Source organism: Delphinus delphis, chromosome 21 (genome assembly GCF_949987515.2).
Source record: "Delphinus delphis chromosome 21, mDelDel1.2, whole genome shotgun sequence".
Classification (NCBI taxonomy): Eukaryota; Metazoa; Chordata; class Mammalia; order Artiodactyla; family Delphinidae; genus Delphinus; species Delphinus delphis.
The window spans coordinates 31,850,777-31,864,297 of record NC_082703.1 but is presented as its reverse complement, the minus strand read 5'-3'; the positions used below and the strand labels follow the sequence as shown (position 1 = coordinate 31,864,297).

The 13,521-nt window shown below is 36.4% G+C and overlaps 1 long non-coding RNA gene across 1 annotated transcript in view; it reads left to right on the top strand.

The window, feature by feature from the left end:
- Positions 1-13,521, top strand: part of LOC132417556 (uncharacterized) — a 388,895-nt gene that overhangs the window by 98,179 nt on the left and 277,195 nt on the right. The window lies entirely within an intron of this gene.

Here is a 13,521-nt window from a genome sequence, read left to right as displayed (position 1 = left end):
ATTGTATTGTAATATTTTTACTTATTTATTTATTTATTTATTTTGCGGTACACGGGCCTCTCACTGCTGTGGCCTCTCCTGTCGCGGAGCACAGGCTCCGGATGCACAGGCCCAGCGGCCATGGCTCACGGGCCCAGCCGCTCCACGGCATGTGGGATCCTCCCGGACCGGGGCATGAACCCGCCTCCCCTGCATTAGCAGGCGGACCCTCAACCACTGTGCCACCAGGGAAGCCCTGTAATATTTTTAAAATGGCAAATTATTTTAATCATCCATCAATATATCAGTAACAATATCAGTATATCAATAAGAAAAAATGTACACATTTTTACAAAATAAAGAGTAAGAAGGTACAATTTTATGTGTGTTATTAAGGTGTATTAAAAGCTAAATGGGGCTTCCCTGGTGGCACAGTGGTTGAGAGTCTGCCTGCTGATGCAGGGGACACGGGTTCGTGCCCTGGTCCGGGAAGATCCCACATGCCGCGGAGCGGCTAGGCCCGTGAGCCATGCGCGTCCGGAGCCTGTGCTCCACAACGGGAAAGGCCACAACAGTGAGAGGCCCACGTACCACAAAAAAAAAAAAAAAAAAAAAAAAAAACCTAAATGACTGAAAACAAATCATACAGACAGATTTTTCAGTAAAATAAGCATAGCTTTTACACAGAACCTTGTATATATTACTTGACAGTGTAATAATTGTCATATAAAAGTCAGGGGTACAAAGCAGGCCAGTTTGTATAATTTGTCAGGTAGATAGTTAGCTAATTGAAAAACTATCAATTTAGTTTTTAGTTCAAGACATACACTTAAACAGATACCAGATGAAAACAGTTAAATGAAAAACAACACACAAATAAACAAAAATAGTTTTAGAAATTGAAATGTCAACGTTTGAGTACGAATGATGCTAACAGAATGGATGGGTCACCCTATATTGGGATTTCTCTTGAGGCATTTAATGATTTGCTAGAAGAATGAGATCAAGAATCCAAGCAAAAATTGGCTGATTCACTGTGTCAAAGAACTGAAAGGTTAGGATTCATGGTTACAAAGTCAATGAGGGATTGAGAGACTAAAAACCTATAGGAGACACTACTTGAGTTCAAGACATAGTGATCAAGACAGTGTGGTATGGCAACAACAAGGGAAAAAAAGATAAATAGATCAGTGGAACACAAGAGACCCTCAATATAGACAACTGATCTCTGACAAAGGAGCAAAGGCAATACAGTGGAGCAGAGATAGACTTTTAACAAATGGAACAACTGTGCATCCACATACAAAAGAATGAATCAAGACACAGACCTTACACCCTTCACAGAAATGAACTCAAAATGGATCATAGACCTAAATGTAAAACATGAAACTAAAGACTTCTGCATGATAACATTAGAGAAGGCCTTGGGTATGGTGATGCATTTTTAGATACAATACCAAAGACGTGATTCTAGAAATAAGTAATTGATAAGCTGGATTTCATTAAAATTTTTAAAAGTCTGCTTCGCAAAAGACAATGTCAAGAGAATCAGAAGGCAGTTCACAGACTGGGAGAAAATATCTGCAAAAGACACATCTAATAAAACAACGTTATCCAGGGCTTCCCTGGTGGCTCAGTGGTTGAGAGTCCACCTGCCGTTGCAGGGGACATGGGTTCGTGCCCCGGTCCGGGAAGATCCCACATGCCACGGAGTGGCTGGGCCCGTGAGCCATGGCCGCTGAGCCTGAGCGTCCGGAGCCTGTGCTCCGCAACGGGAGAGGACACAACAGTGAGAGGCCCGCGTACCACAAAAAAACAACAACAACATCAACAACAACAACAAAAAGACTGTTATCCAGAATATACAAAGAACTCTTAAAACTCAATAATAAGGAAACAAAAAAAAAACTTAAAAAAATTGACCAAAGACCTTTACAGGCACCTCCTCAAAGAAGACATACAGATGGCAAAAAAGCATACAAAAGGATGCTCCTCATCTTATGTCATCAGGGGATTACATATTAAAACAACAATAAAATACCACCGCACATGTATTAGAATGGCCAGCTTGCACAACGGACAACAGCAATGCTGGTGAATATGTGGAGCAACAGGAATCCTCATTTATTGCTGGTGGAAATGCAAAGTGACATAGCCATTTTGGAAGACCTGCAGTTTCTCACAAAACCAAACATACTTTTACCCCCATGATCCAGTAATTGTGCTCATTGGTAGTTACTGAAGGAGTTTAAGTCTTATGTCCACACAGAACCCACACATAGATGTTTATAGCAGCCTTCTTCATAATTGCCAAAAATTGGAAGCAACCAAGATGTCCTTTGGTAGGTAAATGAATAAATAAACTGTGGTACATTCAGAGCATGTAATATTATTTAACACTAAAAACATGAGCTCTAAAGCCGTGAAAAACATGGGGGAACCTAAATTGCATATTACTAAGTGAAATAAGTCAATCTGAGAAGGCTACAAACTGTATGATTCCAACTGTATGACCTTCTGGAAAAGGTGAAATTACGGAGACAATAAAAAGATCAGTGGTTTCCTGGGGTGGGAGGAGAGAGGAAGATGAATAGGCAGAGCACAGAGGTTTCTTTAGGGCAGTGAAATTACTCTGTATGATATCATAATAATGGAAATATGTCATTATACATTTGTATAAAACCATAGACTATACAACGGCAAGAATGAACCCTAAGATAAGCTGTCGACTTTGGGTAATTATGATGTGTCGATGTAGGTTCATCCTTGGTAAAAAAACAAACAGAACATTCTGATGAGTGATTTTGATAGTGGGAGCATATGTGGGGCAGAGGGTATGTGGGTAATCTTTGTACCTTCCTCAATTTTGTTGTAAACCTAAAATCGCTACTAAAATGAAGCCTTTATAAGAAAGTCCTACAGGAAAATGTACTCCAGAATGGCAAACCCAGTTTTTTGTGCCACTTTTACTCTAGAGGCATTTACCAGTTTCTAAGCTGTGCTTCACAAGAGGCCAGCCAACTAGACAGCGGTCCTAAGTGAGGAGATTGGGAAATTAAGCAGTCTCAACGGAGTAAGGAGAAACGTAGAGAGTTCAGGAACTGCCAAAAAGGAGGTTTTCTCAAAAAAGGTTTTTGTTTGAGATCCCAGAATAGCTCCACACTCGCAGCAAAGGCAAATAAAAATAATATAGAACTTAGAATGATTGAACTAAGCATTAAATTAACTCCATGAAAGACTGGATGAAGTGACATTTTTCTTCTCAAATTGGCTGACTGGAGATATATATCTAGATCAAGATAATTTTATCCAAAGTCTCTTAACTATTTTCATACTTAATGCCCAGCCTTAAAACAAAATTACTAGACATGTTTGGAGATAAGATCAAATAATAGAAAACCAGTGGAAAAGATATGAAAAAGATACTAGAAACAGACACAAGGATGCATATATTGTAGTTACCAGACGCAGTGTTAAAATCCCTAATATGTTTAAACTTGTAGATGAGAGATGGAGGAATTCCATGCAGAAGTGAAATCTCCATATGTAATATAACCAAATAAATTTTTATAAATCAGAAACTGCTTGATACGTCAGATGACTCTGATGAAAGCATGTTAAAGGCAAACATTTTAATGTTAAAAATCCATAATTTGTTTGTGAGCAGGTAAGATGCAAGCAAAAAGAGAAAAAAATTATAGTGAAATAAAATGTAAAAATTAATCCAAAAGAAGTTAAGTAAGGAAGAAAAATAAAATACAAAAGTAAAGAATGGATAGGGGTGCCAGATACAGTCCCATAATATGTTGTTAGATTTAAGTCTACAAATAACAGTGATCATAAAAGTAAGTCGGCTGAATTGTCTAGTTATGACGTAAAAAGTATCACTTGAGATGCTTTTTGCATGAGAAACATCTAAAGAATAAGGACCCAGAATGAATGGAAGAATATATATTAGGTAATGTTCAATTTTTAGAAAATCCTTGTATAGTGTTAGGCACATCAGACAATACAAATTGGACAGCAAAAATCATAACATAGGATAAAGTTTTCACTATAAAATTCAAGATATTTTACTTATCAAGATGATATGTAATTCTAAACTCGTACAAAACACAAAATCAGGAATATGCGTAGACTGATACAAGTAGGGAAACTGGCTTCAGGCCTGCACTTTTGAGGACTTTCTCTGGCCTTTCTCGAGTGATGCCCTTTTCCCAAATGGGTGAAGAGTCCACTGGGCATAGAGGAAAGTTTTCCTTTATTGAACCTCATTAAATTGAATAATACTATTGGTATTAAAAACACACGAAACAACATGTATTTTTTAAAATATTATGTAATTAGGATAAAGCTATAAAGCAAAGCAATGAATCACAAAATTCAGAATCACTCTGGGGTGAGACAGGGAATTATGATCAAGGCACACAGCGGACCGCAGACTCCATTTAGTGTTTTCTTTCTTAGGTTTGTCAGTGTGTGCACAGGTATTCATTTTATGGTTCTTCTTTAAAGGGTGTGTGTAGTTCATACCGTCTTTTGTATGAATGATCATTTCACAAAAAGACAATATTAGAAGAAAAAGAAATTTGAAAATAAGTATGTAGATTACACAGAATAACAAAAACTATGAAAATAATTGAGTTCAGAAGAAATATTCTGAAGTAAAATACACTGCAATTCTGAGTAAGTAAAATGTAAGGTGATTTTCAAATAAACAACAAACTAAGGAACGTTGGATTGCTCTTTATGTTGTTAAGGCTTCTTACATTTAGGAGCATAATCAGGAGGCTTCCATGCAGACTTCCTTAGGTTATAAAAAATTACTTAGGTGTTTAATTTCTTTGATTTGCCCAAGTGTATTGCTTATAAGATTGTTTGCCAAAATTTTAATGATAGCAGTGTCTGTGCCAGTAGTGTTTATACCAGCTGTACTGGACTAATTATTTGGTTTCCTCAAATGTCTACTTTTGAAATAATTATGGCTTTTGAACACATAATAGACAATATGCTTGGAGTATACAAGAATTTTGCCTAAGTCGCTTCTTTAAAAACCAGGCAAATCATTTCCATATTGTATTTTACAAGGTCATTGGCACCCAGACCCCAACAATCTTGCCCTTGTCATTATATAAGCAAATTTTATCTTTAGGTATAAATACCCTTCAGTTTACTTAAGGTATGATTTACATAAGTCCAGAATATGTTTTGTCCTGTAAGTATTTAAAATATTATATAGTATCTCCCTTGATTTTTTTGGAAAAAAAAAAACACATAACATTTCTAAGAGTAAATTTGAGATGCCAACCCAGAATTGCACGATGTGGTGGGTTAGTGTACCATATCACTGTCAATTATCATAGTTATTATTTTAGTGTGAACTAAATTTGACAAGCTAAGTAGAATGGAATGTTGGTAGCATAGGTAGCTTGTATCTATAGTTGTCCAAACACATGTACAAACACACACACACACACACACACACACACTCTGCAGTGATCATAACACTAGGCAATTGGACAGTTGTGAAAGCATAATGGTTTCATATCATTTAAAGTCCTAATGTTTCATAACCTTAAGAATATTGAATATGAGAAAAACAATATCATATAAACCAGTTAACAATGTTTTATTTTTCTCCCTTTCTGGACAATTTTAAAAGATTTATGTATAACTTCAGTGCAGAATGTATTTTAAAATATATTGCATCACATGACTAGTCATACACAATATTTTGAAATTTTGCCACTCAAAAGCTATTAAAATTTTTCAAGCTTGATAGCAAATGAAATCATACAAATCATTTCAACCATGAACAGAAGAAGAAACCACATTCAGTGCCTGAGGCATCATTCAATTATTTCTTTCCCTTTATAATTTTCAATATGACTGACAATTACATTTACGGTTTTCTCAAAAAAAAATCTAGCCTTCTTATTTTCTCTTTTTAATTGAAAACTATAGAGAAAATGTCAAGAATTTTGTTCTGCATTTTAACTTTCTGTGTTTACTGATTAAATGAGTTTATTAACAGGATAATTTATTTTAAAATATATTAATATATAAAAATATATTTTCATTTCTATTACCCTTTACCTTTATATTTTAGGTTCTTCTGTTAGTATTTTTCTCCATACAAAATATAATGTATTTTTTAAAAGTAATGGTTTCTTTTAAACTTCAATTGCTACTTTATTTTCTTTCTAGAAATAGAACGTTTTCTAGTTCTATAAATTTCTATCAAATTAATAGCTTTTTTCCATAATCTTTATAACACATTGTCCAGTTACTGATCATTCTGCTTATTTAATTACGATTTACAAAAAAACTCTTTCCAAACTTCACTCTATTTGTGTATCACTTTTTTTCCAGACTCTTGTGGAAGTTTTTACCTTCTACAGAGCATTCTGCAAGTAGTACTCAATACATATGGAAATGTTTTGTGCTTACTTTCAAGTTTATAAACTCAATTATGGTACATTTATAAATTACCAGTTGGTGGAAAAATGTCTGTGTAAATTGTTAAGGAAGTAGTGTTTTAAGTTGATTCAAATACTGAAGGAACTCTTATATCAAGTTGGACAGAGCTCTCTCTCTCTCTCTCTCTCTCCTGAAAAAATCCACGGAAAATATTCTAAAATATACAATATCTACGAAAAAGTCTTCTCTAAAGGTGTTTCCTTTTTAGTCTGACTGCGTATATTCTCAACCCTTGGCAGTCTTTAATGTTTGAAGTTGAGCAGCCTTTGAGCTTAAGTAGGTATTTAGATTTATAAGTTTTTATTTACGTGGTAACATATGAACAGGTTTTTCCTGAATTAAATACGGTCACATGCATAAAAATGTTATCTGGTATTTAATCAATTTACCTTTGCTTTAATATTTGTCACACCCTTATGCAATAATGCATCATTTTAAAAATAGTTCACCATAGTCCTTTAATTCACTTAAACGAAAATGTATCTTCTCAGCATTTCATTTACCATCCCATGAGTCATATGTTTTGTTATAACACTACTAGTCTAACATTACCACTGAGCCTTTTTAGCCAAGGGTGGTCTACTACTTCCATTAAAAGGCTGATTTTCTGCCTTAGCCCATGGTTCTAGAAAACAGAGCCTGAGAGATATGTATTAAGGTTTTATTGGGCAGTGTAATCTCAGGACAGTAACAGTGAGGGGAAAAGGAAACTGAAGTAGGAAAGAGAGAAAACATATACAAAGTGAGGTGGTGTCTTACTGAGCTGGCCACAGATTTTAAGAAAGTGCCTGTTTCCTTGGTCCTGCGGGATGACTTTCAGAAAGACCTTGAGGAACCAGCAGCCTCAGCATAGTCCTTTGAGGGAGGGTGGGAGAGAACTTGGTCCAAGTTGTGTTTCCGTCTCTGTCTCTTAATTATCAAGGCTCGTTCCGGGAGATATTAACTGCCTCGTTTTGTGTTATTCTGTCTCTTGGCTGCTGTCAGGGAAGCCAGGTTCCATAGCTGGTGGTGTGGTACTTCCTCTGAATTCAAAAGTGATGGAGTAAGTCATAGCTTCCATGAGTTAAGAAATGTTGAAAAATATGTAAACATACTCTAATTTCTTATTTGGACACTGGGTTTACAGGTGATCTCAACTAATACTTTGAAAAACTATTTTACTGTGTCAGAAGTTTTCTGTTTCTTCAAACCCTACAGTTTCTGGTTACGGATTACAGGGTTTTTTTTAAAAAAAATTCTCCAATAAAAAAGAAATGTGATCAACATAGTCTTATATTCGTAGGTACTATTATACTGTATGTTCATTTTATTGGGTTTATACTCACAAAAATATAACTATAGAAAAATAATATGTGAGATTACAGCTGATGAATATTTGGCTACTGGACTCTCATATCCTGCATGAGGTTTCTGGGTGTTGCTATACAGGATGGGCAATGAACAAGGACAAGAAGCCTTGGACCCTGCGTGGAACTGAAGGAAGGAGCCCTGTTGTAAGGATGTGGACTACCTTCAAAATGTATGTGCCTGCCCAGTTGTGATATGTTTTTCTAATCAAAATACAGGAAGTGTATAGACTATTGGCATCTCTGAATGTGAATTCAAGCAGAATTATAAGTGGGGCCTGGAGCAATTGTAATGGTTCTTGATCGTGTTGATCAAATATTAACCATTTTCCCTTTATTTTATGCCATGTAGAAAGCAATCTTGTGAAAATATTTTGAATTGTTCCGTGTGTTTGGTGATCTATATTATCTCCTCTAATATACTCAAAGGAAATGCCAATAAAACACAATTCATCCACATGCTGTAAAGCAAAGGTAAAACAAATAAACCAAAGCAATTCACAAAACTTCCGTCATTTACATTTACATTTTTTGTATTTAAATAACAGACGTTAGATGCTAGGCGGTTTGTTATAAAAGGTTGTAGGTGAAATCCTCTAATCCAATCACAAAGAAAGTCTTCCCACCTACTTCAGATCCCTGGAATTCATTCAACTTAGGGGAGACAAAATGCACATTGCTTTTTGAGATAATATTTCAGTGTAATCAAGTCTTAAGTTTATTGTCAATGATCAGTCCCATAAGTTAATGCAAATAAGATATCAATTATCAAAAACTTGCCCATTTTTATAGGAAGAGCAGCGATGACACATATGGTAATTTTAATAGGAAAGCATTCAGGGAGTTGAGGATGTATCGAGCTGGTTGAAAATGCAAAAAATTGGGCTTCCGTGGTGGCGCAGTAGTTGAGAGTCCGCCTGCCGATGCAGGGGACACGGGTTCGTGCCCCGGTCTGGGAAGATCCCACATGCCGCGGAGCGGCTGGGCCCGTGAGCCATGGCCGCTGAGCCTGCGCGTCCGGAGCCTGTGCTTCGCTGCGGGAGAGGCCACAACAGTCAGAGACCCGTGTACCGCAATTAAAAAAAAAAAAGAAAATGCAAAAAATTTGCCTAGTTGAGGACCAATTTATTTTTTATTAACCAAAAAGAATATTTCACTTAAGTTTTTTTTCACCATATAGAAGCACAAAATTTAGCCATTTAAAAAGTTTAAACAATTAGAAAAATTACTCAAGGCATGTTTTCTTTTTTTTTTTTTTTTCTGTACGCGGGCCTCTCACAGTTGTGGCCTCTCCCGTTGCGGAGCACAGGCTCTGGACGCGCAGGCTCAGCGGCCATGGCTCACAGGCCCAGCCGCTCCGCGGCATGTGGGATCTTCCCAGACCGGGGCACGAACCCGCGTCCCCTGCATCAGCAGGCGGACTCCCAACCACTACGCCACCAGGGAAGCCCTCAAGGCATGTTTTCTTGAGTGGATGTACAGAGAGAGATAAATAGATATAAAGAAACAAAACTGCCAATCTATTATTTACCTCTATTTTCTAAGCATTGATTCAGCAGAGAAGAGATATTATTTAATGTTTTATGAGTATCCTATTATCATAATTTTTAAGTACTTGGAATCATTTTATCAATGTCTTTTACTACAGACACATCCTTGAAGGAGTCTCACTCTTTTAAGAGTGACTACCTTACTCTTTTCTCTCTACCATGTCCAGCCAGTATTATTAAATGGATTTGTATGCGTCCTGCTCTTTCTCTCTTCTTATCTATTCATGTATATTCTCATATACACATATATGTGGCTTCAATTATCACCTTATTTTTATACAAATATAATGATATCACATACATTCAATTTTTCTCATTTAGTAATACAATCAGAATATTCTTCAAATGTTCATATCTCATTCTTTATATGCATATATAATTATGAAAGTATGTGAAATATATAGATTTGAATGTTCAAATATGTCTTTCTTTTTTACATACTTATTTTACTACTTTTTGCTTCTACTTCTTTTTACTATTTTTTCTCAGTATGCTGCACTTCTCCTGTCCTGAACTTACCTTGCTCACTCTAACAGCAGTGTCCTTTGACCTTTTCAAAAACCATTTCAAATATCATCTCTTATTTATAAATATGTCTCAGTATGCTCGTATAGCAAAACCGATAGCTTATAAGTTATGCATGTTTCTATCGAATGCTATTAAACCACGTATTACATTTGATATAGAATTACTTGATTGTGTGCTTTTCTTGTAAACTAGAAGTTTTCTTTATGATAAAAATTCTATTCTTATTTTATCTCTACTGTCTTGCATACTTAATTTTTTAGTTCATGGTAGATAGTATCACTTACATGTTGGGTATTTAAATTTAATGACATTTAGATTTGGCACCATGGCATGGAAGAAGGGGAAAATAAGAATTAAATTACGAATTTCACCAAATTGAAAAATCATGAGGATGAAAATTATAGATTAAGGGAATACTTTATAGTAAATGAGCTAGACATACTATATGCATTAGATAAATGATTGAACTAGCTTAATAACAGACTTTTTAATTTTTATTTGCAAAATATTTTAGTAATGATATTAGTGTTGTATAATCTCATTTGTGAAAATGGTTGTTTAGCTTAAAGGGTATTTTATATATTTGTATAAGCAATTCCCTTATCCCCCACCCCAAAATATTTGAATATCACCCAAAAATACATACCAGATTGCTGTTCTTGGACATAAACCAATTTTATTCCCAGACGAAACCTGATGGTAAAATCCAGAGCATGGAAATACAGGAATCTAAGGTAGAGAAAAAAAATAAAGGAGAGAATAAAGGCTGTTTAATCATGTTATGGATTTTCCCGTCTTTATCCAACCTAATTCAAATAACTGACAAGAATCTGGTAATACTTATAACTCAGCTGGGACACAAATACCATTCATTTTGCCTGGTAATCCTGTCTGTGTCCTTTCCCAGCACATATTTATCACAGAAGCAGTCTTACAGCCTCAGTCATGAGCTTTTCCAGTTAAAGGTCCTGTGTTTTATATACTGTTATTACTTTGCAAAATCAGGTAAAGGAATTGAGCTGTTCTGAGTATCCAGTTAACATATTTTTCTGCGATTATTTTCCATATACTGTACTTGGGGGTCAGTAAAAGTCATACATGCTAATAGTTCCACTCCATTAATAGTAGAATGGCCTTTCATGTAAAATTATTTTTTTGTTTAAAAAATCAGCAAGAAGAAACCAGTTACCAAATGACAGTTGTCTAGACTTCCCATCTTTTAGGCAAGATTTATTAAGATACCAAGTCAAACACTGTCTCTGCTTCTTGACAGCATCGAATTCAGAGTAAAGTCCCATGTCCTCAAATTATTTGTAAAATCACCTAATACAAGCCCAATTTCTAAAGCAAGTTCTTCCCAACACACTTTTACCGAGACACCAAATGGCTTCCTATGGTGTGTAGTGTCCCTCACAAAAAGGAGCAATAAACCCAACTGTTCAGCTACAGGTGCGTTCCAGGTCTTCTCTGGCTTACCTGGAGGACATTGATAAATTTGTTGAATGTGATTTTGGACACTAGACACTGGCACATATATACCGATGTCACCACCTCCTTTGCATTTTGGTCTCTCACTCACTTTTTCTCTTTCCCTCTCCCTTTTTCTTTCACCTTCCCTCCCTGTTTTTCTCTCAATCAGTCTCACTCATCCACACACTCATATAAAAAAACCCAGTACAACCAGTGTAAAAATTTGCATAAAACTTGACTCCATAAAATGCCTACAGCTCTACGCACTGTACTGTAGAGCTACTACTTTTAAATATAACTACTTGCTCTAAGAGAAAGGTAAATATTACTAGCTGTGGGTAACTTGAAAACAGTGATAAGAGCTATTGACTACCGTGAAAGTTTACAGTTTGATTGAGTATTGCCAACTGCAACTCATTTGTAAAAAATAAATGTAACTTATGGATTATCTGGCTCCAAAATTCAGTTACAGAAAGAGTCATGAACATGTACATGAGGTTATTCAGGAAGCGCACTTCACAATGTGAAACACTTCTGACGTTCTTGGTGTAAAATCCATAAGCAACACAAAAGAAAAACCACACCGTGTCCTGAGGGAAGAAATGAGAACCCAAGGAGAGTCAACACTTTCAATCAACATCCTGCTCTTCTACTTTTAGTGAAACATCTTGCTGCTGATGTGTGGTGATATCCCGCAGGGATTATTGCCACTTGAGACAGTTTCTAGAACTGGCTCCTCCTCTCTGTGTCCTCTCTCTCTCGCTCCCACACACACACTTCAAAGCACTCCCCAATCCTACTTTTTTTTTTTTTTAAACATCTTAACTGGAGTATAATTGCTTTACAATGGTGTGTTAGTTTCTGCTGTATAACAAAGTGAATCAGCTATATGTATACATACATCCCCATATCCCCTCCCTCTTGCGTCTCCCTCCCACCCTCCCTATCCCACCCCTCTAGGTGGTCACAAAGCACCGAGCTGATCTCCCTGTGCTATGCGGCTGCTTCACACTAGCTAACTATTTGTTACATTTGGTGGTGTATATATGTCCATGCCACTCTCTCACTTCGTCCCAGCTTACCCTTCCCCCTCCCCGTATCCTCAAGTCCATTCTCTAGTAGGTCTGTGTCTTTATTCCCATCTTGCCCCTAGGTTCTTCATGTCCCAATCCTACTTTTTTTTTTTTTTTTTTTTTTTTTTGCGGTACGCGGGCCTCTCACTGTTGTGGCCTCTCCCGTTGCAGAGCACAGGCTCCGGAGGCGCAGGCTCAGCGGCCATGGCTCACGGGCCCAGCCGCTCCGCGGCATATGGGATCTTCCCGGACCGGGGCACGAACCCGTGTCCCCTGCATCGGCAGGCAGGCTCTCAAACACTGCGCCACCAGGGAAGCCCCGCAATCCTACTTTTTACTTGTCTCCTGTGTAATTTGGTGTATATAGCAGAAGTTGACAGTTAAAAAATTGAAGCATCTATGGAAGGATCTTGACGCTTTTAAGAAAACATGAGAAATGCTTCCGACTAAATCACTTCACAGTATAACACAAAATAAATGATTAAATTTGTCACCCAAATATATTTCATAAACAAGAAAGTTGTTTTTAATTGCTTCTACCCCAAATTCTGTTAACTGGGTAATGAATCAAATTTACCACTTTTGAATAATAGAACAGTTTTACTAATTAATGTTAATTTGAAAAGGAAAAACAGTATTTGGTGATAACTCATTCATTACTTATGAAGAGTGCTGGCTTATGTGGAATCCTCCTTCTTGTTTAGTTTAAATAATAGGCAATCATTTTGGTGTACATTTTTACCCGATGGCTTACTTAAAGTTATTTATCAATATTATTTGCACAGTTGAGAAAATAACTGTGTAAAGACCCAGGGTAAAATATGCCACAGTAGAAAATAATCTCTTTTATGTATGTATTTTTCTTAAAGACTCATGTCTGTCTGAAATTCTTATGGAAGAATGGGCTGTTTCTTCCGGTGGTTTCTATATATCATTGAGCTGTGGGACACCATTGGCAATTTAGAGAAGACTAATGCCCTACAGGTTAGAGACCAACAGCAGGAGTTTCTCCTATAAAGACAGATGTTCTAAAGATTTATCTGTTTACCTACATAGTTTTTTCCTGTCTAAGATGCCTAGGGATTTTTGTGCATC